The 23,924-nt window shown below is 35.6% G+C and overlaps 1 protein-coding gene across 1 annotated transcript in view; it reads left to right on the plus strand.

Moving 5' to 3' along the window:
• Positions 1-255: 255 nt before the first annotated feature.
• LOC150093504 (uncharacterized) overlaps positions 256-23,924 on the plus strand; it is a 31,184-nt gene continuing 7,515 nt past the window's right edge. The window contains exon 1 of the mRNA XM_090413641.1: positions 256-376. The gene's annotated coding sequence lies outside the window, so the exon portion shown is untranslated. The remainder of the gene's footprint in view (positions 377-23,924) is intronic.

Genomic DNA, 23,924 nt, shown 5'->3' on the forward strand with positions numbered 1-23,924 from the left:
TCCGATAGGTGCCGTGTCGCGCATAGCAGTGAATGAACAAGCAGATGTCATTTCTTGCAGTTGTGTAGAAAAGTCTTCAATTTGAACGCTGCGTGGCAATGTATCAGTAAGTAGCCTTCCAATTTACTTATTTTTAAGGTTCTTAACTACGAATTAGTAAGAAAATTTTGGTTTGTCATGTACCTTATCACTACAAGATGATATAACTGATAATTTTGTGCCCTTTATAGTATCCAAGCAGTCAATGAAAAAGATCTACAATCGGAGAACGGCCATAACCTTCCGACGTACGTATATGGCTGGTGCTAATCTTAGGAAATGGCGATACTCCCGAAAGTATGCGAGGATCTAGCCGATGAGAACAAGACTTTATAAGGTTGGTAAGCTCTAATTGTAATTGTAACAAATATCATTTTTACTGCGCAAAACTGCGTGAAAGTCAGTACAAAAAATTATCAAAAGACAGAAAGCTGACCTGTCAATGTATTACATGAAAATTTAGCGATCAACCAAGCTCACAAGTGTCGAATCCTTTGTCTAAAGCGGTATGCATTCCTCTGCTGAACAGCGGCGACACCATCGCAGCTACGGAATCGTATTAAATTCAAAATTTGCATATCATGCACTTTCTTAACTGTTAGTTATGGCAGCGCAACCAGAGAAAATTACGAGTCATTAGCACATTTTGAATTTCTCCATTTATAAAATCGGACTCTTTCCTTCCAAACGGTCATTAACAAGGGAGTCTACTGGAAATCGCAGCGGACGCATAACTGCGTGAGCGAGTACGTTGTCTCCGATGGCAACCGGATGTGACGCATCAGTAATAAGGGGACGAAATGGAAGTTTCGCGTTGAAGGACTAGGTCAGTGGTGGCGAACCTTTTTAAGTCCGCGTGCCAAAAGTTTACAAATCGAGTTGCTGACGTGCCGGGCACATCAGCAGCTAATTAATTAACATTAATTAATACAAAACAAATTGCAGAAATTTATTGAGACAAGTTTAAAAATTAACATCGAATTTTATAAAAATGAACTCATAATTTGACATACACATTGTCGTATACAAATCAATATCAACTAAACTGTCTGTAATAAAATTCTGACTCAAGCCTATGACTAAATCACAAAGAGTATTAATACACTTATGTATACCGTGTAGCATGTTGAGAAATATAAAACTATGCATTTAAATTAGTTATTAATAACAGGACTAATGCTACAATATTGTAGTTTCCTCAGGCTAACATCATTAAATTAACTTGTGGTAAGTTTCATTGACATATCCTATTCTGATCACCAAAATTTTATATTATTCAGTATAAAATTGATTACTGTATTATTAAATTGAATTTAATGATGTTGGCTTGGGGAAAAAAAAAAAACTGCAGTGAGAAAAATATTTATGCATTGTAACTCACCATAGAAGTCAGCGGAGCAGGGGAAGCAGCAGAAGGATGTCAACTTGTCAGTGAACACTTATCATCAAATATAACTGGCACCCCTGATTTCACTTTACGAAAAAAGACATTAAAAGGTTTTGCACATATACCTCCCGCACAAAAAACAAGCCCTCCCCAACAGCCATATACGATGCAAGAAAAAAAAAAAGTTTTATTGTATCCTTGAATAAGGTACAGAGGCTTTTGCAGTCTGTGTATTATACTGCTCAGCAAATAGTGCAATTAGAGACAGCTGGAATAAAAATGGCGCTAATTAATGAATCACATGTACCCCAGTCACAGAAACTATCCTGTATAGGCAAGCAAAACCATATGTTGCACCGGAAACACAGTATCTAACTAAAATTATTGTCCAATTTTTCATTTACATGTGTTTCAATAAGTGTTTGTTTGATTGCCTTTGAAATTCTTGATGTCATTATGACAGATCACAAAAGCTAACTTCAAATAAAATTCTACCACATAATTCTGCCATATAATGCTTGTGTGAGCCCTCCTTCCAGCTCAAACCCAAAGAAGGCAATAAAAATCAACCAAGGGTTGAAACTTTGTCCGAGTTGAGCCTGCTGGTAATGAGAAGTTCTGTCGGAATGATAAATAACACCCCATCATGAATGTCTTAAAATTAAGAAATATATAGTGAATGTTGTTATGACAGTTGCAGATGTTATGGAATTCAGTTGAAGAGAATTAGCATTTCAACTCAAAAATTGTCGATTCCATTTGTCTTTGGGTCACGTGATCTTTTGTTAATACCGCACTGATCAAATTCATGTCTTCATAGCTGCTCTCTCCTTTAAAACAAAATTGAATTTGTACGTATTGTAACAATTAAAAAAAAAAGTGGAATAATTTATAAGCGTTAAGAAGAAACAAAATAAAAAATTAGGTATAATTGAAGAAAATTATGAATAACACACTCATGTTGCCATGGCTCGTGAGTTACTTAGGTGTGTTCATTACATTATTTTCTTATTCTTCATGCATTCAGAATAAAGTCTTTCGTGACCAAGATTTCATCTTCTTTTATGGTAACTTTTTCTAGGATTTTTCTTTTTTCTTTTATTCTTTGGTTTCCAAATGTAGACATGCTTTATTATTCTTTCTTCACTTCTTCACTGTACTTGTTCAATCCATTTTATTCTTTGGGTTGAAAGCCAATTGTTTATTGCTTGTATTTGATATTCTTTTCTTATGTCTGTATTTTTTATTTTATCTAGTTTAGTTTTGTTTACTATTTTTCTTAATATATTCATTTCACCTGTGTTTAACATTTGGCTTGTTTTCATAATGTCTGGTCTTCTTTCTGCATTATATGTCATAATAGGCCTGTTTACTACTTTATAAATTCTTTTTCAAGCATCCTGATATTATTGCAGCTTTTTCATCTTGTTCTCCGAATTCTGGATGTGGCCTTCCTTCCCAGTTCAGTACCTTCCAAATCTAATTTACATCTTTGTGGTTCTTGTGATATTGTCATACATTTTGTTTTTTGATATCTTCATATATAATTTTGCTGCTTTATTAAATGCAAGTAGTAATATTTCTAATTGGATTTAATTTTCTGCAATTAGTATTACATCATCTGTCAGCACTGATTTCAGGAATTTGATGTTATATCACTGATTTCAATGGAATTAGTTTAGCTTTTGCTATTGCATTGGTATCACCAAGAGTTATCATATGAGTTTCTTGGTTGAGTTCTCTGGCCTCTTTTGCTAATTTATCAGCTGCTTCATTGTAATCAATGCCTACATGAGCAGGAATCCATTGTAAAATTCAAATTTTGTGAACATTCTGTGAAAAGTATATGACACATTTGATACGATTAAAGATTTTCGTATTATTACCTACACCCTCTGTCCAAAAAAGAAACCGAACATTTCGAAAATAGAAGAAACTAGTGGCAAGACCTGTTGTATCTTTTGTTGCAGCAACCTTCCTTAGTGTTGCTTCAACTGTTTATGACATTTGTTTCATTAGAAGCAGAATTGTAGGTATGAAATTAGAGAAAATTAGATATAATTCATTTACAATGAGCAGGGCAGGGTGGGGGGGGGGTTGGAATACTTCAAAACAAACAAAATTTTAATGAATTGCATATAGGATGCGTATGTCTCATAAATTCTTCATATACTTATTTTTGTTGTTTCACTCAAAATGTTATTTGACAATGGTAAAGAAATGCCGTTTTTGTTATTGAAATGAGCACTAAAAATAACGATAATAACAATTTGTTTCGTTTTACAAGTTCATTTGAAATACTACTGAATACAATTTGCGATATATTACAATTAGACTTGAAATAAGAATGTAATGCAGTTTAATGTCTTGTTCATAAAAGCAGAAAGAGTTGTTTTCAATCAGCAGTGGTAGATCTCAATCTGTAAGCATAAGAACATGACGTATATCTTCATACATCGTAATAGTGCAAGATGAAATAAAAAGTAATGTTCAGAACTTATTTATTGCAGTAACTTTTGCTTGATAACATTTTTTTTTTTCCAGAATAATTTAAAACAATTGTGACTTTTGCTTGATAACATTTTTTTTTTCCCAGAATAATTTAAAACAATTGTGCTACAGAAGTGCAGAATTGGGCAGTTCCTCTTCCCCCCCCAAAAAAAAAGCTGAACACTTCTGCAACACATGCAGAAATTTTTTTTTTTAATTCAAATATTTTCTTCTTTCTTAAATAACTGCATCAAATAATTTATAAGTTTTTGATAATAAAATTGAAATTGTGATTATTACAAATTAAAAAATTATTTTGAAATAAATATTCCATCAGGCTGTAAAAGAAATATTGGTATTTCCTATTTAAGAAAGAATTGAAAACAAAACAAGACTGCTGATATATTATGCTACACTACATGAGGTTCTTTAGTGTCACTTCTAAAGTAGTCTTTCTTTCGCAGCAGCTTTTAGCCTTTACCTGCAGCTGAGGAGAATATTGTTAAGACAAGTTATTTCCAGCAGCATTAAAAGTCATCATATTTGGAATTTGGAATTTTTTAAGTAAAAAAAAAAAAAACTAATACTACTAAACTTTTTTTTTGTTGTTGTTGTTGTTGCATAGATGTAAATAGTTTTCTAATGATGAAAATATAGAATAGAGTTTCTAAAACTTAGAATAATGTCCACAAACAGCAGAACAAATTATTGCAGAGTGAAAATAAAAAGTCAGGAATTAGAAGCAACTGCTATGTTGGGTACTAAAATATTACTGGCTTACTTTTGTACCACCTTAGCCCAGTCCTGAATATACTTTCAGGCGCAAACTTTGTTTGCTTACACTTGGATAAAGGATTAAATTAAATTTATTATACTGGCTTACTTCTTTTATCAAAGGGTAAAATGAAGTCATATATTGAATACAGTCAGTGAAAACTTTCAAACACTAAAAAAAAACTTCCTGATCCATCGGTTGGATCAATGAAGTAGTGTTTAGAGGGAGAAACATTACCTCGAACTTGGTGAAGATCACCGTTATAAGAGAGATGACCAGGAACATTATCTAGAATTAATAAAATTTTAAATTCTATATTTTCTTTCTCACAATTGCTTTCCATTTTACTCTCATTTCAGTTGATTAAGGTATCCGCAAACAATTTTTGAGTCATTCACAACTTCTTATATCTCTGCTAATCAACTGGAAGCGTATGATTCCTGACGTTTTTGAAGGCTCGTGGATTCTCATAGTGCCATATCACAAATATTTTCAGTTTATATACAGCCATATTATCCCCTAACAGAATCGTGACAAGATGTTTAAGAGCTTTGAAACCAGGAGTAGATTTTAGCTTTTTGTGGGTGAATTGTCCACTCTAGCATTTTTTTACGAAACAAGGAGGGCTTATCCATATTAAAAATTTGTTGTGACAAATAATTTTCCTCCATAATAATTTTATCCAATTTGTCCACAAGTCTTCACAGTCTTCTCATCGGCACTTGCAGATTCACCATACATTTTCACATTATGCAGTGCAAATTGCTGCTTGAATCTCATAAACCAACCGGAAGAAGCGTTGAATTCATAGTCGTAATCGGGTCCTGCTTTCTTCTTCAACATGTTGAAGAGACTTAGTGCCTTAGCGGTTATGGTCATAGTGATAAGAGATATGCGCTTTTGGTTCAGGTCCTCTACCCATGATGGAAGTAGCTTTTCCAATCAGCGATAGGACCTTGTTGTAGCTTCATCACTATCGTTGAACTTGGAATTTCGTTTCAAGATCAATTGCTCACCTCTTTGTGATTCTTCACTAGGTTTTTCAATTGGGTGTGTAGGGGGCATGTTGCACAAAATATTTAACGATAAATACACAAATAATATATTTCTTCAACACAAAATCAAAAGAGGAACTGTTGAAGACGTGCTGTCACCACTTCGCATAATGCATTGTTGCTAATTAGAAACCTTTTTACTTTACTTTTGCTTGCATCTTGTTCGAAAGTATAGTTGAAAATGTTATTTATTCCATTATGGGATCACAGACATAAGTGGTGGGATGACTGTGTATGTCTGCTGAATTTCTTTTTATACACACAGCAAGCATTATATATATGGCATAATGTTTACTTGGGTGAGAGACATATTTTAAAAAAGATTTTAAAATGACTGAAAACTGAGACATAAGAAGTGAAAATACTGTTTAATTAACCGGAATTAATTTCTTCTTCATAGAAGACTTCTTTTAAAATCGGAGAACAACCAGCAAAAAATCGTGAAAGAATTAAAATCTATACATTAAAACATCAGAGTATTGACATTTGAAGCTGATCTGGGTACCTCCTCTTTGTTGGGGTGTGGATGCATTCAACACCTCATGAACACCGATTTGAATGGCAGTCTTAGAGATTATTTCTGAGGTTGATGTTAAGATGTATTTTATTGAGGACAATTTCTTTGGATTTCACAAATTTTTCTAGTTCACCATAGAAACGAAAGATATTTTCAGATTTGTCCCATAAGACTGGATGAATGAGGTTTTCCCTCATTAGTGTCAGCAGAATTCAGGACATAGTTTGACAGAGCACTAGCTCTGGTTCTCTCTTATGTGACGTCTGTTATGTTTTTCTAGACATAGTTCGATGGATTTTTCCATCTGGCCTTAATAAGGTTTATTAAAGAAGTTGCACCAAATTCGGTAAATGCCAGAATATTTCAGGTTGGCATGTTTTGTTTGGGCCTACTGAGTGAGGAAAGAAGTCCGGAATGTGTATTTTTTAAGAATTTGGCCAATTTAGGTGAAATGGAGCTGATATGTGACAGGGACATGTAGCCTTTTTCACTAGTTCTATCTTTAGTATGGCGAGGAGTTGGATTGAAAAGTAACTTATTAACTGTTTGTTTCGAATAACCATTTTGCTGAAAGGCATTAAGAAGAAACTGAAGCTCCTTGTATTTTGTTTTGTTTTTGTTTATATAATTTAACAAAAATCGGGTTGAGCCATGGTAACCCGTTATCACCCATACTAGCTAATCTATATTTGGAATCTTTGGAAGAAAAACTATCTCCTCCTTTCCTTTGAAACCAAAATTGTGGAAAAGAAATTGATGCCATCTTAATCCGGAGTCATGATCCTGAATCTCAGATCCTTGACAACCTCAGTGAACACCCGAAAGTCAGATTTACTGTTGAATTGGAGAGTGATGACTCTTTTCCATTCCTGGATGTCAAACTCACTTGTATTTCTGAGAAATTAATAATCTCAATTTATTTACAGCAAACCAATTCGCACCAACATACATCTCCATGCACAGTCCCATCAATATCTACCTCAAAAACTTGATATTATCTCTATGCTAGGCAAATGTTCTCGCTAACTCCTGTGTGAAGATGTTAACAAAGAATTTCAGTTTCTTCTTACTACCTTTCATTAAAATATTTATTCGAAAGAAACAGTTAATAAGTTACTTTTCAATCCACCTCCTTGCCATACTGAAAATAGAAATAGTGCAAAAGGCTACATATCCCTACCGTATATCAGCTCTTTCACTGAAAATGGCCAAAGTTCTTAAAAAGCACAACAGAAGAACTTCTTTCACTCCTCTTCAGAAACTCCGTTCCTTGCTTAGTATGCCCAAGCAAAAACATGGCAACCTGAAATATCTTGGCATTTACCGAATTTTTTTGCAATGCAATAAAAACCTTATTTTAACCAGATGGAAAAATACATCGAATTATGTCTTGAAGTACATAAGACACATCACATGCGGCAGAACAAGAGCTGCTGCTCTGTCAAACCATGTCTGTTGAATGCGTCCTACATGTAAAAAAAAAAAAAAAAAAAGTTGGTCCCTGAATCGATCTCGCAGATGAGCGCCCTGCTCGTCTAGGGCTTTCACCATCTCTATACTATTCGTAGAAAAAACAGCTTGTATTGTTTGCTAAATTATTAACAGGCACACTATTTATTACACTATATTTAGTGCATATCCACATTTAATAAAGGCTAATATTAACATTTTTTTTATTTTAAAGTTAGATATGGTAGAAACATCCTCCCTGCTCCCTGTACAGGAATAAAAAGATGTTAACTAATTTCTTAGCTGATTTAATTTTTTCAAGTCATTTTAGCATCCATTGAAGGAGACGTCCCGATGCGACTCATTGTCTGCTTACTGTGTTGAGCTGGTCCTGGCTTCCTGTTTCGTATTGCCACCAGTAATTAAGCCTGCAATTCAAGTTCCTCTATATTTTGTACTGGTAACTGATAACGTATGGTTGCTGGCAGGAAAATGCAGCTGACCACACTATCTTACTATTATGGATGTCATGGGTTGTATATTAGCCAGCGGTTTCCGTACAATGGAATATTCAGATCAAACACGCATTCAAACCTAACGAACACAAGCAGCGCAGCATCCAACATAGAAAAATTTCTTATTTATTACAAAATGAATGTGTGCCCATCACGAACAACAATGAATAACTTCCCAAAGCAGATAGTTGCCTGTGGTTCACCAATCACGTGGCCAGAAATGACCAGTACTTACGATAATGCTGACTTAACTTATCGTACATTTACTCAGAAAACGTGGAGGATCACATTTTGTGATTGCAGGAATATTTCTCTGTAGTTCTTGGAGTCTACAAAGTATTGGTTAAAGTCATTTGCTAGTTGTTGGAGAGATTTAGCCTGTGTCATGAAAGCTATGTTTGTAGTACCTGTATGAGGTGTGTATTGAATCTGGTGATGCCATGTGTTTCATTTTGATTTTTGTCATTCCGTGGTTGACTATTTCTTCGTCTTATTGTTTTGTGTTGCATTTTATATGTGCAGCATTGCATGGATGTTGTCTTCGTGTGAAGGTTTTAGAGCGGTGAAGTAATGGTCTGCTACTTTTCACATTATGACTGCTGCACTATTGTGCAGTAACTGAATGGTTTTTATGATCTAAGCAAGCAGTGATTGATTTCCCACTATTTCTTCTCTTGCATGATGTTATGGTTAGTATTAGGTTATACATAGATAGCGTATTTTGTTATTGTTGTCGTTTACAATATTTACAATATTATCGATTATTATTAGGTATTCAGTTCAGCATAATTTTTGGCATGAAAGCCAGCAATTGAGTTTCTGCCAGAATTTTATCATATTTAAGTTTGGTGACCTGTAAAGAGCATTTAGTATTATGGGATTGTGTGGATTGGTAGCATTAATGATTTCAATGCAAAAGGTTTCAGCATATTCAAACTAATAAGCAGTTTATTTTGTTATTAATTTATGTTGGATAAATATTAATATTCCACCCCTCTTTTTGTTTGGCGGCATGATCAATGTTGTTGGAAGCCTGAAATTTGGAAAGCTGTTGCTTCATCATTAGTAACGAATTCTTCTGTTAGGACGAATATATCAATAACAGTGGTGTAATTCTTCGGATAAGGCATTCACCAATGTCTTTTAATGCTTCGGATATGCAGAATGGAGAGACCTCTTTTTTGTTGTGTGTGTTGTTTTCATGCATCGAGCGAGTTAAAAATACAATCGCTGAAGTATTCTGGTGTTATTACATTTATCTGATTGTTCGCATTCATTTTTGCTGTGTTCAGGTCTTCTTTTTAATCAAATTAGGAGTCTCGTTTTCACTGTAGCAGCTTATCTATGTCTTCCGAGCTTTTGATTTGTTTCGACTTTGAACTTTGTGACTTCCTCAAGAATATCTTATTTCTAATTCACAAAAATTGGCAACTTTTTTCTGTTTTTGCTTCTCTTGCCTGGTCTAACAGATTCTGGTTAAATACTGAGATAGTAAGATTGGTGTATTGTCTTCTGACACGTTCTTGGCAGCTAGTTTTTTTTTTTTTTTTTTTTCCCCAGTCAGCTGGCTTTTGAGATTGTTTCAGGAACACTGACTATGACGAGATCTTTATGTTGTTGCTGATTTAAAAGTTCATATTGTAGTTTTAGGGAATACAGTTCTTGACAGAGTTCGGATGTCGCTCATCAAATTGCGTTGCCTCCTATTATATTAACACTAATTTTGATGTCTTTTACCATTTGCAAGACTGCTTCAACTGCTAAACTATTTTTTTTTTTTAAAAAATAATCCTCATATTCACTATGTTTCATTTATTTAATTTTTTTTTTGTTAGTTGTCCGTTCTGCTTATCAGAGTTCTCGGACACGATCTAAAGCTGGCTTTTAGGCTCTCAACCATTTTCTATTAGTATATTTAAAGTATTCGCCTGTATTTTTTTGCCTGTTCACTTTATGGTTTGGTTCTTCCTGTGATATAATCGCCTGAGCCGTGCTTGGCAGCTCTTCTTTGTTTTCTTCCTGCAGTATAGGCCCTTTCATTCATAGCGGTTTGCATTGGATTTAAGTTGCCAGGTTATTTTAGAAAGGCAGGAACTTGGCATAGTGTAGATTCTTAAGGCATTTCCTACAGATTGCAATGGTGCCTCGCAATTCGACATTAATCCGTTGCCAAACTAATGATGAATTGCGGAATGATATTTCCCATATGAGTCTACTGAAAATTGATTAATATGTTGTCGAACCCCCATCGCACTCCCCCTAATGGGGGAGTGGGACAGAGATGCACCATATTATTTACTTTATGTATTTTACTATTGTATAACACACTAAATTACAAATAATTTTTAATGATGGTATTTAAAATGGTTCCTAATATCTTTTTTTAATTTTGAGGTTTTTGAAATCAACCCCTTAATTTTAAATGCTCATATTTTTTATTTTTTTATTTTTTTTTTAAAGAAAGAAAAAAAACTGTTATTCAAATAGATAAGGTTGATCTACAAAAAATGAGTAAAGTTTGTTCTATTAAATTCATTATTCACTAAGCAAGAAAAGTTATTTGTATTATTGTAATTTTAACAACAACAGATGATTCTCGTCAGCACTCTGAAAGACGACATGCGATTCTGATATGAAAAGGACAGGCCTTTCCAACTCTGATATTTGAAAAGGAAATATTATCTTGTTGGATCTGCAGCACAATCAGTTCTAACTATATATGCAATTACTTCATTTCCCTGCAAGAGAAAGATTCTGGCAACAAAAAGGAAATAATCTGTTGGTATTTGAAGAAAACAAATATTTTAATACTTGTCAAAGAAAGTAAAAACAAACTAAGATGAAATCGGATTCATAGATGAATGAAACCCCCAAAGCATTCTATCACCATAAAGCCAGAGTAAGAAGAAAGTCGCTAATGAAAAATAGATGTTAAAAATTCTACTGGTATGATGGTTGAAAACACTTAAAGAAAGAATTAAAGTGAGTTATTGTTTTTCCAATGTTCTTCATCAGGCTGCAGGTAAATCCGTACCTCATGTGGTAGGCATGGACATCACTATGATGTAGATAAAATGGAGGTGCTTGAGTTGTTGAAAAATCTCAATAGAAAATTTCATGGAAATAGATTGGACCTGGGAATAGGATTTAGATTGGAAATAGATTGTTTACCTAAAATTCAGCTCTGGAAGAGTCCTAACAAAGTTAAAGCAAGGGAGTGCTAATACTGTTGTAGTGATTATAGTTTTAGAATAAGTTGGTTAAATCGGAAGTCGAAATGGCTGTAATGATGTGATACTTTATGGATTATGAACATGGCTTGTACCGGAGTAACAGCCAAGTTGGAGAAATCATAAACTACAATACTGTGGTTCTTTGCTCAAGCGTTTGGATATCAAATGTCAATATGTTAAGTAAACTGATGCAAATGAAGATGAATTTGTGGCTGAAATCAAAGAGTAGTGTACATCAAATATTAAGCACTGGATACAGTGATATATCCAGTGCTCTTCTTGATTAGTCTGTTGTTTATTTACTACATTAATAATAGCGGAGATACCACAGTCAGTCATAGATATTCAGTTATAGTAATGCTGACGAATAAAATAGGCATAAAAATCATTCACGATTACTTGAATAAGCTGACATTGTGGGCAAAGGAGAGTGGTTGTTAAATGTGTGAAAAGATAGAGTTATGTTTGAATGGAAAAAGTTTCAATTTGCATATTACACTGATGAAATTTCAATTCTTAGAATTAATGAGAGCATGGATATCTTCATCAATTCGATGAGAATATGGAGATCATGTCTGATATAGTTCCGACTTTCAGAGATAATCTTAGAAAAATCGGGAAACCACAGATCAAATAAAATGGGTGCTTAAAAGCATTTTGACTAGTACAAATAAGTAATTATTATCCTTTTTATGAAACTTTGATGCATGCAAATATGGAATTTTGTGTTCAGATTTGATCAATGCTTCAGTTTGTAGGAGTGGTTGAGAGCATTCAATGGCAGTTCCTCTGGAGATGCTTTCAGGTTTGTGGAAGAAATTCCTAAGGCAGAGAAGCAAGAGATCACAGATGGAAGTTGAGTTACAGTATAGTTAGTACAGATGTAAGGTTTAGATTGTTTTGCCACGAGTGGCGAATGAGTGGAATCAGATATGTGAATTAGTTGCCAATTAAATTTAAATCCAATGGAATTTTTTATATCTGATTCAGAATCGAAAGGCCACAAGACACAGCATATTAGCAGCATGTATCGGCAAGAGGATTAGAAGAAAGGAGGAAACTGTTCATGTGTTGTGTGAATGGCTGAGGGTTTTAATCTTTGGGGAAGTCATAGTGAGCGAGATTGTTCCATATGATAGAAGAGGCAGTGAAGTTGGTTTGTTGGGTGTCAAGATGGACTGTTAGCAGTGGCTGTTGTTCTAGTGATTTTGAAGTAGACTGAGGAATAATAATGTCAATTCAGCATTACCCTGTGCATGAAAGTATCTGTAGTAGAGGCAGAGGGCAGAAACTGAACATTTATGAGAGGGTGGTTGTAGAGTATTGACTTGTGCAAAAAAAAAAAAAAAAAAAAACACTAAGTATTTTGGAGGCTGCTGAAGCTGTAGTTGTAGTTGAAATGTGGTTGTGCCATGAAAGACTGGATGTACAATTCAGTCCAAGAAGAAAAATCTGATGATGTATGGATATCTCAATATTACTGAAGGTAAGAGGGAATGATGCCAGCTCTTTCCTGTGAGAGATCAGACAGAACTGAGTTTTGGTGGCATTAAAGCTTACAATCTTGCCCACTGGAATATAGCAATGAGTTAAGAGTTCAGGTCACTGCTCATGATAGACATTGAGGATTGTAATACTTGAGTACTAAAAGACTTTTCGAATGAAAAGGAGGAATGGAGTGTCCTGTTGGGGTTTTAACAGGAACAGTAATTCTGGCTAAGACGATCATACATTTGTTACACATGGTTTATATTGCTGTTTAGGCCATGGATGTTTGGTTTTTTTTACATGCAGGACTTATTCAACAGGCATGGTTTGACAGACCACTAGCTCTTTTACTGCCGTATGTGACGTCTCTTTTTTTGTTCTTCAAGACGTAATTCGATGGATTCTTCCGTCTGGCCAAAATAAGGTTTATTGCGGTTGCATCAAATTCTTTAAGCATCAGGATATTTCAGATTGTCATGTTTGTGTAGTATAGAGCTGGTGGAAACACTAGAGAAGCCAAGCTTTTGCCCAGGGTATCATTGTAGAGGGGGTGCCCTAACTACATTACTGAATTTCTTTCTATACCTGCAGCTTGCATTCGTCAGTTATGATGTCGGGTGCGCACGTGTATCCTGCTCTATATTTGTAAATCATTGAATTGTTGACTGCTAAACACACCACGAATGTGTAGCTTTCTTATGGAGATAAGTACAGGGTGTTCGGGATAAATTTGACATATTTATAATTAATTATATTTTTCCATAAGTTATATGTATTAACACACACTTCTCTTCATTTAAAAGTTTGGACCCTTCTTCATTCATATACAAGATGTCAGAAAGGATGGATAGCTGGAACCCACCTGAATCATGGAAGAGAATAACTTGTATCATGATGATTCGTGCCCGCCATCAAAATAAGGATATTACGACTGCTGCCCAATGCTCCCTGAATACAGTAAAAACAATCGGGCATGAACTAGCGACTTGCAATGGTGACTACGAGGATGTAGCAAGAAGAAAGATCCCTAGCAGACGATCTGATTGCGTTCGTACAGCAGAATTCCTCGCAAATCTGCAGGAACAGGTGTTGAAGAACCCTGGCATTGGAATTCGGGCTTTGTTCGTGGAGTTGCTAACTGTAGTCAAGCCCTGGATAACAAGGGTAGCCAATGGTAGGCCGTATGTATGGCAGCAGGATTCGGCCCCTTGCCACACCTCTGGGAAAAGTCAAAAATGGTTGTCTGAAAATTTCTACGACTTCACCAGTCCAAATGTTTGGCCTCCAAACTCCCCAGACCTTAACCCCATGGATTATTTTGTATGGGGCACAGTTGAAAAAGACACCAATCGCACTTCCAGTAATACAAAAGCCCAGTTAATGGATAAAATTAAAACAGTTTTTGCGGCCCTTCCCAGGGAGACTGTAGCATCAGCTTGTTCGAGGTTCCGAAGCAGAATTGAAGCTGTGATCGATGCTAATGGTGGTTATTTTGAGTAAATCTTGTTGATAGTATTGTAATTAACTCTGCCTGTAATGTTTTTTTGTCAATTCATTAAATTTAATAGATACAAAGAAGATTTTCTTTTTCCTTACGAAACTGTCAAATTTATCCCGAACACCCTGTATATTCAAAATTTAACCTATGAGTTTACAAATCAAAGAAGAATGTCTTCATTTGCATTTCTTTAAGTTTTTATTTATTTATCTTTCATGTCTTACCAAATTTTTTGTTCAATAAATTTTTTTAATTTCAGAATCTTACTCCTGGAACTGAATTATAAATAACTACTCTTGTAGAAAAGCTTATATGTTGTAAATTTAGTTTACTCCTTTATGCAAGTGTGAGTAAACAAAGTTTATGTCTGAAAGTATCTTCAGGACTTGGGTAATGTGGTACAACACTGGGCAACTCGTTGCAAAGGTGTAGCAAGCTAGCATCACTCCTATCTCAGTATCTCCCATAATGCAAAACACATCTCCTTGCGGATATGTATAATGTTATGCATTAAGGGAAGGGCCACTACCCAGACTAGTTTCGGCCTTTATTGAGGTCTCTTCAGTGGGAGCTAGGCCCAAGTGGAGATACCAGGCAGAAGCATTAGCATGGTCATCTCCACCTATAGGAGTTGCCAAATGGTGTGCCACCTTTTTATTAAATTACTTTGGATTTAGAGAAAGATGTTGAAAGTTTATTTATCACATAGTTAAACTATAATAAATTTAGTTTAATCCTTTATCCAAGTGTGAGCAAACAAAGTTTGCGCCTAAAAGTATCTTCAGGACTGAGGTAAGGTGGTACAACACAAGGCAACTCGTTGTACCACCTTACCCCAGCTCTGAAAATACTTTCAGGTGCAAACTTTGTTTGCTCACACTTGGATAAAGGATTAAACTAAATTTATTATAGTCTAACCAAATGAAAAATAAACTTTCAACAGCTTATATGTTGGTTATACATGATTACTAAATAACTTAAGGAATTCACGATATATACTAGAATTTAAATTAAATTAAACTTAAATATATATTTCCAATATTTCAGCAACGTCACACTGCAATCTTCATGGGAACTTAAGATAAAGACACGTGCATGCAGGCACAACAAACAGCAATTGAGAACGAAGCGAGGAAGCTACTGTTTTTCCTAAAGTCCCTGATGGTGGCCCCTAGCAGGCTATATTAGGTGTTCTTGGGCTGAAGTTCTCCTGATGTACGTCTCCCAAATTTGGGTGTGGTGTCAGGCATCCAAATTTGTTGAGGTTTGGCATGTTTCTTAGGGCTGAGGCTGATTCCATTAATAGTCTTTCAAATTTGAACTTGCTGCGGCGTATAATTGTGGCTTTCTTCCGTATTCTGTGGCGTGTATCCAGAGCATGGTCTGCAAGACTAGAGTGGCTGTACTGGTGAAAACGGATGTAGTCCTTGTGTTCTGAAATTCTGATATTCACTGCCCTGCCTGTGTGGCCAGAGTAGGACAGCTTACAGCTGCAATGGACCTGGTATGCACCAGGTAGGTCTAGTGGAAGTGGTTTGTCTTTAGTGGAGCGGTTAAGGATGCCAATTTTCTGTATGATCTGTAGCAAGAGGTCAAATCATTTTTTTTAGGATTTTGGTAATTTTTTCTGAGGTGCCCTGGATGTAGGGAATGGTGATGGATTTAGATGGTTGGTGATGGTTGGTCTTTAGTGGAGCACTTAAGGGAAGGGATGCCAATTTTCTGTAATGTCTGTAACAAGAGGTCAAGACATGTTTTTTTAGGATTTTGGTTATTTTTTCTGAGGTGCCCTGGATGTAACCAATGGTGATGGATAGTAATCTTTGTTGTTAAGGGGGGGGGGGATTGTGGTTTACTGTATCAATATTTTTTGGGGGGTTAGCCATTGGCTGAGAAAGTGTTAAGGATGTTATTTAGTTGAGTGATTAGGGCATTATCATTTGAACAGATTAGTTTAGCCCTGTTGTATAGTGTCTTGATTACTCCATATTGTTGTGAGGGGGAAGGGGGGGGATTGTTGGTGAATGTATCTGCCATACAGGCAGATACATCCATAATATATATGTAAATGAAATATAAAATATACTCAACCAAACTGACCACACAGGTAAGCTTAAGGCTTTATTATTAGATCGAACTACTCCCTATTGAATACAACCCCAACAACTCACAAATTAGAAAACTCCATAGGCTCCTTAAGAAGGTCTCTTCTTGGCCTGTGGAACTTACTAACAAACCCTTTAACTATAGACCCCCCCCCTTTTTAAACTGGCTCCCAAGAATACATGAACAATATGTGCCATTAAGTCCCATAATGGATGGCATTGATTCCCCACATACAAATTATTATTATTACGGGCGACTTCAAGGAGTCCTTAGACCCATCGAGGGAGGTCCTAAACATCATGTCCATCAAAACTATTCGACATTCACACAGTATCTATCATACTTTGCCTTGAACTCATTCACTGTCATAGCACCCACAACAGACTCTGGCAGCTTATTTCACTCATTTACCACTCTAAAAGTGAAAAACCCAGCTCTAAAACCCTTACTAACCACACACTTTCCTAGCTTCTATGGATGTCCCCTAGTCCTCCCACCACTAGTCCTGTTCTCAAAAATATCCTCTGAATTAATCCTATAGAAACCCGTCAGCAATTTGAATGTCTTAATCATATCTCCTCTTTTCTGCCTATCAAATAATTTCTGTAACCCACAAATCTTCAACCTGTTTTCATAAGGTTCATTCCATAGACGTATCATCTTGGTCACTTGCCTCTGGATCCTCTCAACCTCCTCCCCATCAAGAAGAAACTTAGGTGACCAAATCTGGGCACAGGTCAAGATGGGGTCTTATCATGGCTCAGTACAGAGGAACAATAACTTGCTTGTCTCTGCTCTTCAAAGTATTCTTAAGCATCCAAGTGATTTGATGAGCTGATTTAGCCACTTTTACGATGTGCCTCCTAAACTTCAACTCCTTATCCACCAACACTCCCAAGTCCCTGGCCTGATCAATCTCCTGGAGTACAGTTATTCCAATGTCATATACTGCTGCTAATCTTTTCACCCCAAAATCCATAACCCTACATTTTGCCACATTAAATTAACATCCATTCTCCTTAGCCCAGAACTCCAATCTATCCAAATCATCCTGCAAAATTTTGACATCTTCTGCATTCACTATTGCCCTACCCAACTTAGTATCATCAACAAACAAATGAACCGTTCCTCTCAGATCCTTCCCTATATTATTAATGAACAAATTGAAAAGCAGTGGTCCAATAACAGACCCCTGCGGCACACCACTAGTCACATGCCATCTTTTGGACTCGACTCCTGAGCTCTACTCTCCATCAACCACCCTCCTGTCCATCTCACCATCCTTATATCCATTCCCATATGTTGCAGTTTACGGATTAGACTTCCATTTGGTATCCTGTCAAAGGCCTTAGCCAAGTCCAGCAGTATCACTGCAAACTTAGCTAAACATTTAGCCAAAGCGCTCACACACTATACTGACAACACACCATCACACACAAAAAACTCAGTCCACTTCTAACCCAGTGTAGAAAACTTTAGACTCCAACATACTGACATAATGGTCAGCTTTGAAGTCTCCTCCTTATTTACAAATGTCCCATTCAAGTAAACCTCAGAGCTAATTCAAGCTAAATTTCCTCCCGATATCTCAGTCCTATTTCAGTTCACAATGAACTCGGGCTATTTCGTTTGGCAGGGAAAATTCTACAAACAGATAAAGGGGACAGCCATGGTTTCAGCACTTTCCCTACCCTTGGCCAACTTCTTTATGGAGACTTGAAGAGAAAGCCTTAACCTCTGCCGCTCAAAAACCTACCATATGGTTTCACTAAGCTGATGATGTGTTCGCTGTTTGGCCACATGGCTCTGATACACTCCTCTCCTTAACACCCTTAATCAACCAACACCCCAGAATCAAGTTCACCCTTGAAAGAGAGGAAAACAATAGCCTCCCTTTCCTAGACACAGTAGTCACCTGACAAAAAAAAAAAAATCCAAAAAATACTGAAAGCAGTAAACCACAACCCCCTCTCTCCCTCCCTTCACAACAAAGATTACTCTAAATCCATCACCATTCCCTACATCTGGGGCACCTCAGAAAAAATTACCAAAATCCAAAAAAAAACATGACTTGACCTCATGTTACAGACCATATAGAAAATTGGCATCCTTATCTGCTCCACTAAAGACCAACCCATCCTCCCTACCAGGTCCCTTGCAGTATGCTGTCCTACTTTGGCCAAACAGGCAAGACAGTGAATATCAGAATTTCACAACACAAGGACTACATCTGGTTTCACCAGTACAGCCACTCTGGGCTTGCCCATGAGTGGCTGTACTGGTGATACCAGACCATGCCGCAAAATACGTTGGAAGAAAGCCACAATTACACCCGGCAGCAAGTTCAAATTTGAAAGACTATTAATGGAATCAGCCCCTAACATGCCAACCTCAACAAATTTGGATGCTTGAGACTACCCCAAATTTGGGAGACGTACATCACGAGAACTTCAGCCCAATTGCCAAGAACACCTAAAATAGCCTGCTAGGGAGAACATCAGGACTTTAGGAAAAGCAGTAGCTTCCTCGCTTCGTCCTCATTTGCTGTTTGTTGTGATTGTGTGCACGTGTCTTTTCTTAAGTTCCCATGAAGATGGTAGCATAATGTTGCCGAAAGATTGGAATTATAATATACGGTATTAAAGTTTAACTTAATTTAAATTCTAGTACACGTTGTGAATTCTTTAAGTTATTTAGTAATCAAATAACTACTCTATTTTCTTTTCTAGTTGTTTGAAAGTTTTCTCAGACAGTATTCAATATCTGTTACTTCATTTTACCATTTTTGATAAAAGAAGTAAGACAGTAATATTGATGTACCCAACGAAGCAGATACTTCTAATTCCAAATTTTTATTTTGCACTCTACAGTCAATTCTATATTTGCACCATTTAAAAACCATTTACATCTATGCAACAAAACAAGAAAGTTCAATAGTGTTAGTTTTTTTTTCTTGAAAAATTCCAAATATGACGTCTTTTACTGCTTGGAAATGGAAATAACTTTTGTCTTAACAATCTTCTTTGCAGTAAGTAAAGGCTAAAAGCTGCTGCGAAAGTTAGCCAACTTCTTTAGAAGTGATACTAAAAGGTTTCGAGCAGTAGTGCATAATACATCAGCAGTCTTGGTTTGTTTTCAATTACAGTACATTCTGAATAGAAATTCTGATTTTTCTTAGTGTCTGATAAAATTTATTTAAAATAATTTCATAATTTGTAATAACCATAATTACAATTTTATTATCAAAAACTTAAATTTAAAATAAAAAATATTGTGTTTGCAGAAGCTTTCAGCTTTTCTTTGGGGGGGGGGGGGGATATACCTGCCCTATTCCGCACTTGTTTAAAACAGTTGTTTTAAAATATTTTGAAAAAAATGCTATATCAAGCAAAATTTATTGCATTAAATAAGGTTTGAACAATACTTTTTATTTCACCTTGAACTACTACGATGTACGGGAATATGCATGCCACACTGTTAAACCTTGGATGGAAGCAGCGTACATAATTATACATATGATGAAATTATCAGACATGTCCTATACGGAATTGATTAAATTTTTTTGTTTGTTTAGAAGTATTCCAACCCCCCACCACCACTGCTGCCAAAACCACTGATAATACATGAATTGTAAATGTCTACTTTCTTCTAATTTTACATTTCACCCTTGTCAAAGTATTGCACTTTACATTTGATATGATTAAAGATTTTCATATTATCAATAAAGCAAAGTTGTCAAAGCCAGTCCATCTGTGAAGTATTCTAAGAAATTTGATTTTGAACAAAAATAAAAATAACAAAATCTTAAATAACAAATAAAACGTATTGCCGACTAAGTGATTAGGAAAAATTAGAAGAAATTATTAAAAATGACAGTGATTCTCAAAAATGATGCGGTTTTTAAGTGAATAAAGTATGCAAGGATCTCTGATTTTGTTCTGGCATTAAAAATTGTACAATAAGAGGAGAAAACAAAAAAAAAATTATTTCTATATTTCTAGTCTATCCAATATAACTAATAGTCCAATTACAAAGCATAGAACAAGGAATTGCATTTCTTGTTATAGGCCACTCAGACAGCTATGATCACGACATAATCTGCTAAGTACACAATTTTACTGAAAATGTATGTTAGCCACTAAATGTTAAGCACATTAAAAAAAAAAAAAAAAAAGGCAAGCGCCACACAACTTAAAATTACATCCACGCAACAGAGCACCTAGAGCTGACAATGAATGCACTGGTTGATTCTAAGAGCTGAGTAGGGTTTTCTAGCTTTTTTTTTAAGGTGGTTCTCCAGATGGTCAGCTTTCAGCAAAGGCAAGTAGGATTTTTTTTTCTGACCATAGAACTCGTACTATTTCCGTAGTTTACGATGATTTCTGAACTTAAACTCCCTGTTTGCCAACACCCCCAAATTCCTAGCCTTGTCAATCTCTCGGAGTACAATTCCGTCAGTTACACTGCTTGTAACTTTTTAATCCCAGAATGCATTACTTTACAGTTTTCCACATTGAACTGACATCCATTGTCATTTGTTCATTTGCCAGGTTCTTTAAATCATCCTTTCACGTTCTCTACATCAGCTTGGTTAATTATTTCGCTACCCAACTTTGCATCATCAGCAAGCAACTAAATATCTTTCTTCAAGACATTTCCTGTGTCTTTTATGTACAAATTAAACAATAATGGTTCGAGCACAGAGCCTGGAGACACACCACTGGTCATCTGCTTCTTCATATACGACTTTTTGGTATCTGTCCATGAGCTATTCTCTTACCATATCACCAATTTAATATTCATCCCCATTTGTTCTAATTTGTGTACAAGTATTCCATGGGGTATCCTCTCCAAATCCAGCAGAATCCTTATGTAGAAATAATAAGGTGAATGCTAAATATTACTTCATGGTGTTATTACTTTGGGTATTTTCTCAGTTCATCCACTTCACACCGACACCTGTTTTATAGTGAGTTCTCTGCTGTCTTAATCAAATATTAGTCACTATCTTTTGATTTCTTCCATTGAATTTTTTTTTTTTTTACTCATAATACACCTTCAAGTTGATTTTCAAGTGTTTTATAGCCTTCTGTCTGAAGGGTGGATACAGATCCTTTAATCTCATATTTCCTGCAACTGTCTGAAAGGTGTAAAATGTCTACCCTCTCATTATCCAACGTGGTTACCGAATTTATGACCTTTCCGCACCATTACCACCATCACTAACTGCATGAAACAGTGTTATCTCGAAAATTCGAGAAATGCTGTTGATTTATTCTATCCTGCTATTTCCTCTTTCCAGTTTATGATCCGACGATTTTTAAGTATTCACTTTTTTTTTCATCTTGCTCCCTCTGTGTGAAAGGTTTTTGTAAACTTCTAGTAATTTCTTACCTTGCATTACCCAATTATCTTTTCCTTTTGTTTATTAATATTATTATTCTGTTGGGTTCTGATTGATTTTGTAACCCAGAAACAGTGTTCTAGATAGCGGAAATGGAAATTTTTTAAGCTGCTACCCCCCCCCCCCCCCCAGTTAGCTCTACAGAGATCTTGTATCGGCAAATGAAATTAATCTCCCAAACGTTGGGATTCAAACCCATGTTCTCTGCAAGATTCGAACTTGTTTCTCTTTTCCTTTACCGTATAACTGCCATAATCTAATGAAAGATTCCAGCGTATGCGAAAACTGAAAATACGATGGTAAAGATCTGAATTCCAAACCGTCAGAAAAGATTGCGAATTCACCAATCAGTACCAACTGATATGGTCAAACGGAATTTTGTGTTCGTTTCCATTTAAGATGGCTAATAAATTGTACAGTTATTTCTGAGCAATTAAACATGAAGAATTTTCTTTCTTTCTTTCCTTCACAATAAAAATTTTTCGTGTTTTTTTTTTTTTTACTTCATACAAATAAATAATAAAACAGTTGATAATAAAAGTATTGTGCCTAAGTAAAGAAAACAAACATTACTAATCAGTTGACTTTCTACATACTCACTTGGTGTCCTCCTTCAATCTCATCTGTTCGAGGTATCTTCGGGTCCAATACTTTTCGGAGTTGATTTTGTGCAAGACATGACTAGTATTTCACAGAAATAATATTTCATGAAAAGTCCAACTAACAGTAATCCTTGATTAGTTCGAAATTATGCACTTCCTTATTATCTTTATAATTTAAGTTGTTGAATCCTGTAATATCTTTAGATGGTAAAAATTTGCAGACTTCAGCTAAATCCCATCGTGCTTTATCCATCTTTTTTCTATCGTTGTTTGTTCTTTTGACATTTTCCCACTTATTATTATAATTTTTGTTGTTCTTGTGTTTATCTTAATTCTGTAAACAGAGAACATAATTCTTCTTAAAGAACATCGGCCTTAAATCGGTTCAATCACAGCTGATACAATATCATACTGAGCATTGCATATGTGGACGCTACCAACCGTCAACCGATCAATTCTCTTCGGGGGCTGGAATCAAACTTTTCCCCGCTTCGGGCGGTCTTGCACATTGAATGCAAATACCTTTCCCATAGCTCTGCAATGCTTGCTGTGGTTCACATGAATTTCCGAATAGCAGGCAGTCCTCTTCCTCACTAGTAAACCTTCTTACTGAACTATTAAAGTTCAGTAAGAAGGTTTACTAGTGAAAAAAACCAATCGGTATTTCAAACCACAATCGAGTTGTGATTTTTCTCCCATTGAGTAACATTCACAAAAACCTTCATCCACGTGTAATGCGAAATGGACCATATTCATGTTGTTTTGACCTCATGTCTCTGCTTGTATTCAAACGTTAGGATACTTTTTATTTGTATACAAGCATTTATTTCTGGATTCAGTTCAAATTATCGTCTCTCCAGCTTTTCGTAGGTAGGACCAACATGATAAACAGCATGGGGGAAGGGGAATATAATTGCAACACCACATGCAGCCCACTGATAATGAACACAGATTAGCTTTAAAGATAATTTTTTTTTTTATATTTTAAACGTTAATAACCCTTATCAACAGTTATTCGAAACCAGCGTGAGTCTCGAAAACCTGTTTTGGAGAAAAATTTATTTTATTCCAGTAAACGTAAACCACGATTCGCTCAAAAGCATTTCATTTCCCTTAACATAAAAAGGTTTCTAACGGAACTCTTTTTTTACAGATATACTTTTCGGTCATAGTGCGATGATTCATGCGTGGATTTGTATTAGAACTTCGAATCTCAGAATACTTGACCATTTCACAATGTAAGTGGTCCTCGCTACATGTTTATTTATAGCTCAGTACACTGCAATTGTTGGTTGTTATGGACTGCAATTGTTGGTTGTTATGGCTTTAATGCAGTGTTTGGAGAGGACACTGAATGTGAAATAAA

Source organism: Typopeltis vanoorti, chromosome 24, assembly GCF_054136105.1.
Source record: "Typopeltis vanoorti isolate ZY-2024b chromosome 24, IOZ_Tvanoo_1.0, whole genome shotgun sequence".
Lineage (NCBI taxonomy): Eukaryota > Metazoa > Arthropoda > Arachnida > Uropygi > Thelyphonidae > Typopeltis > Typopeltis vanoorti.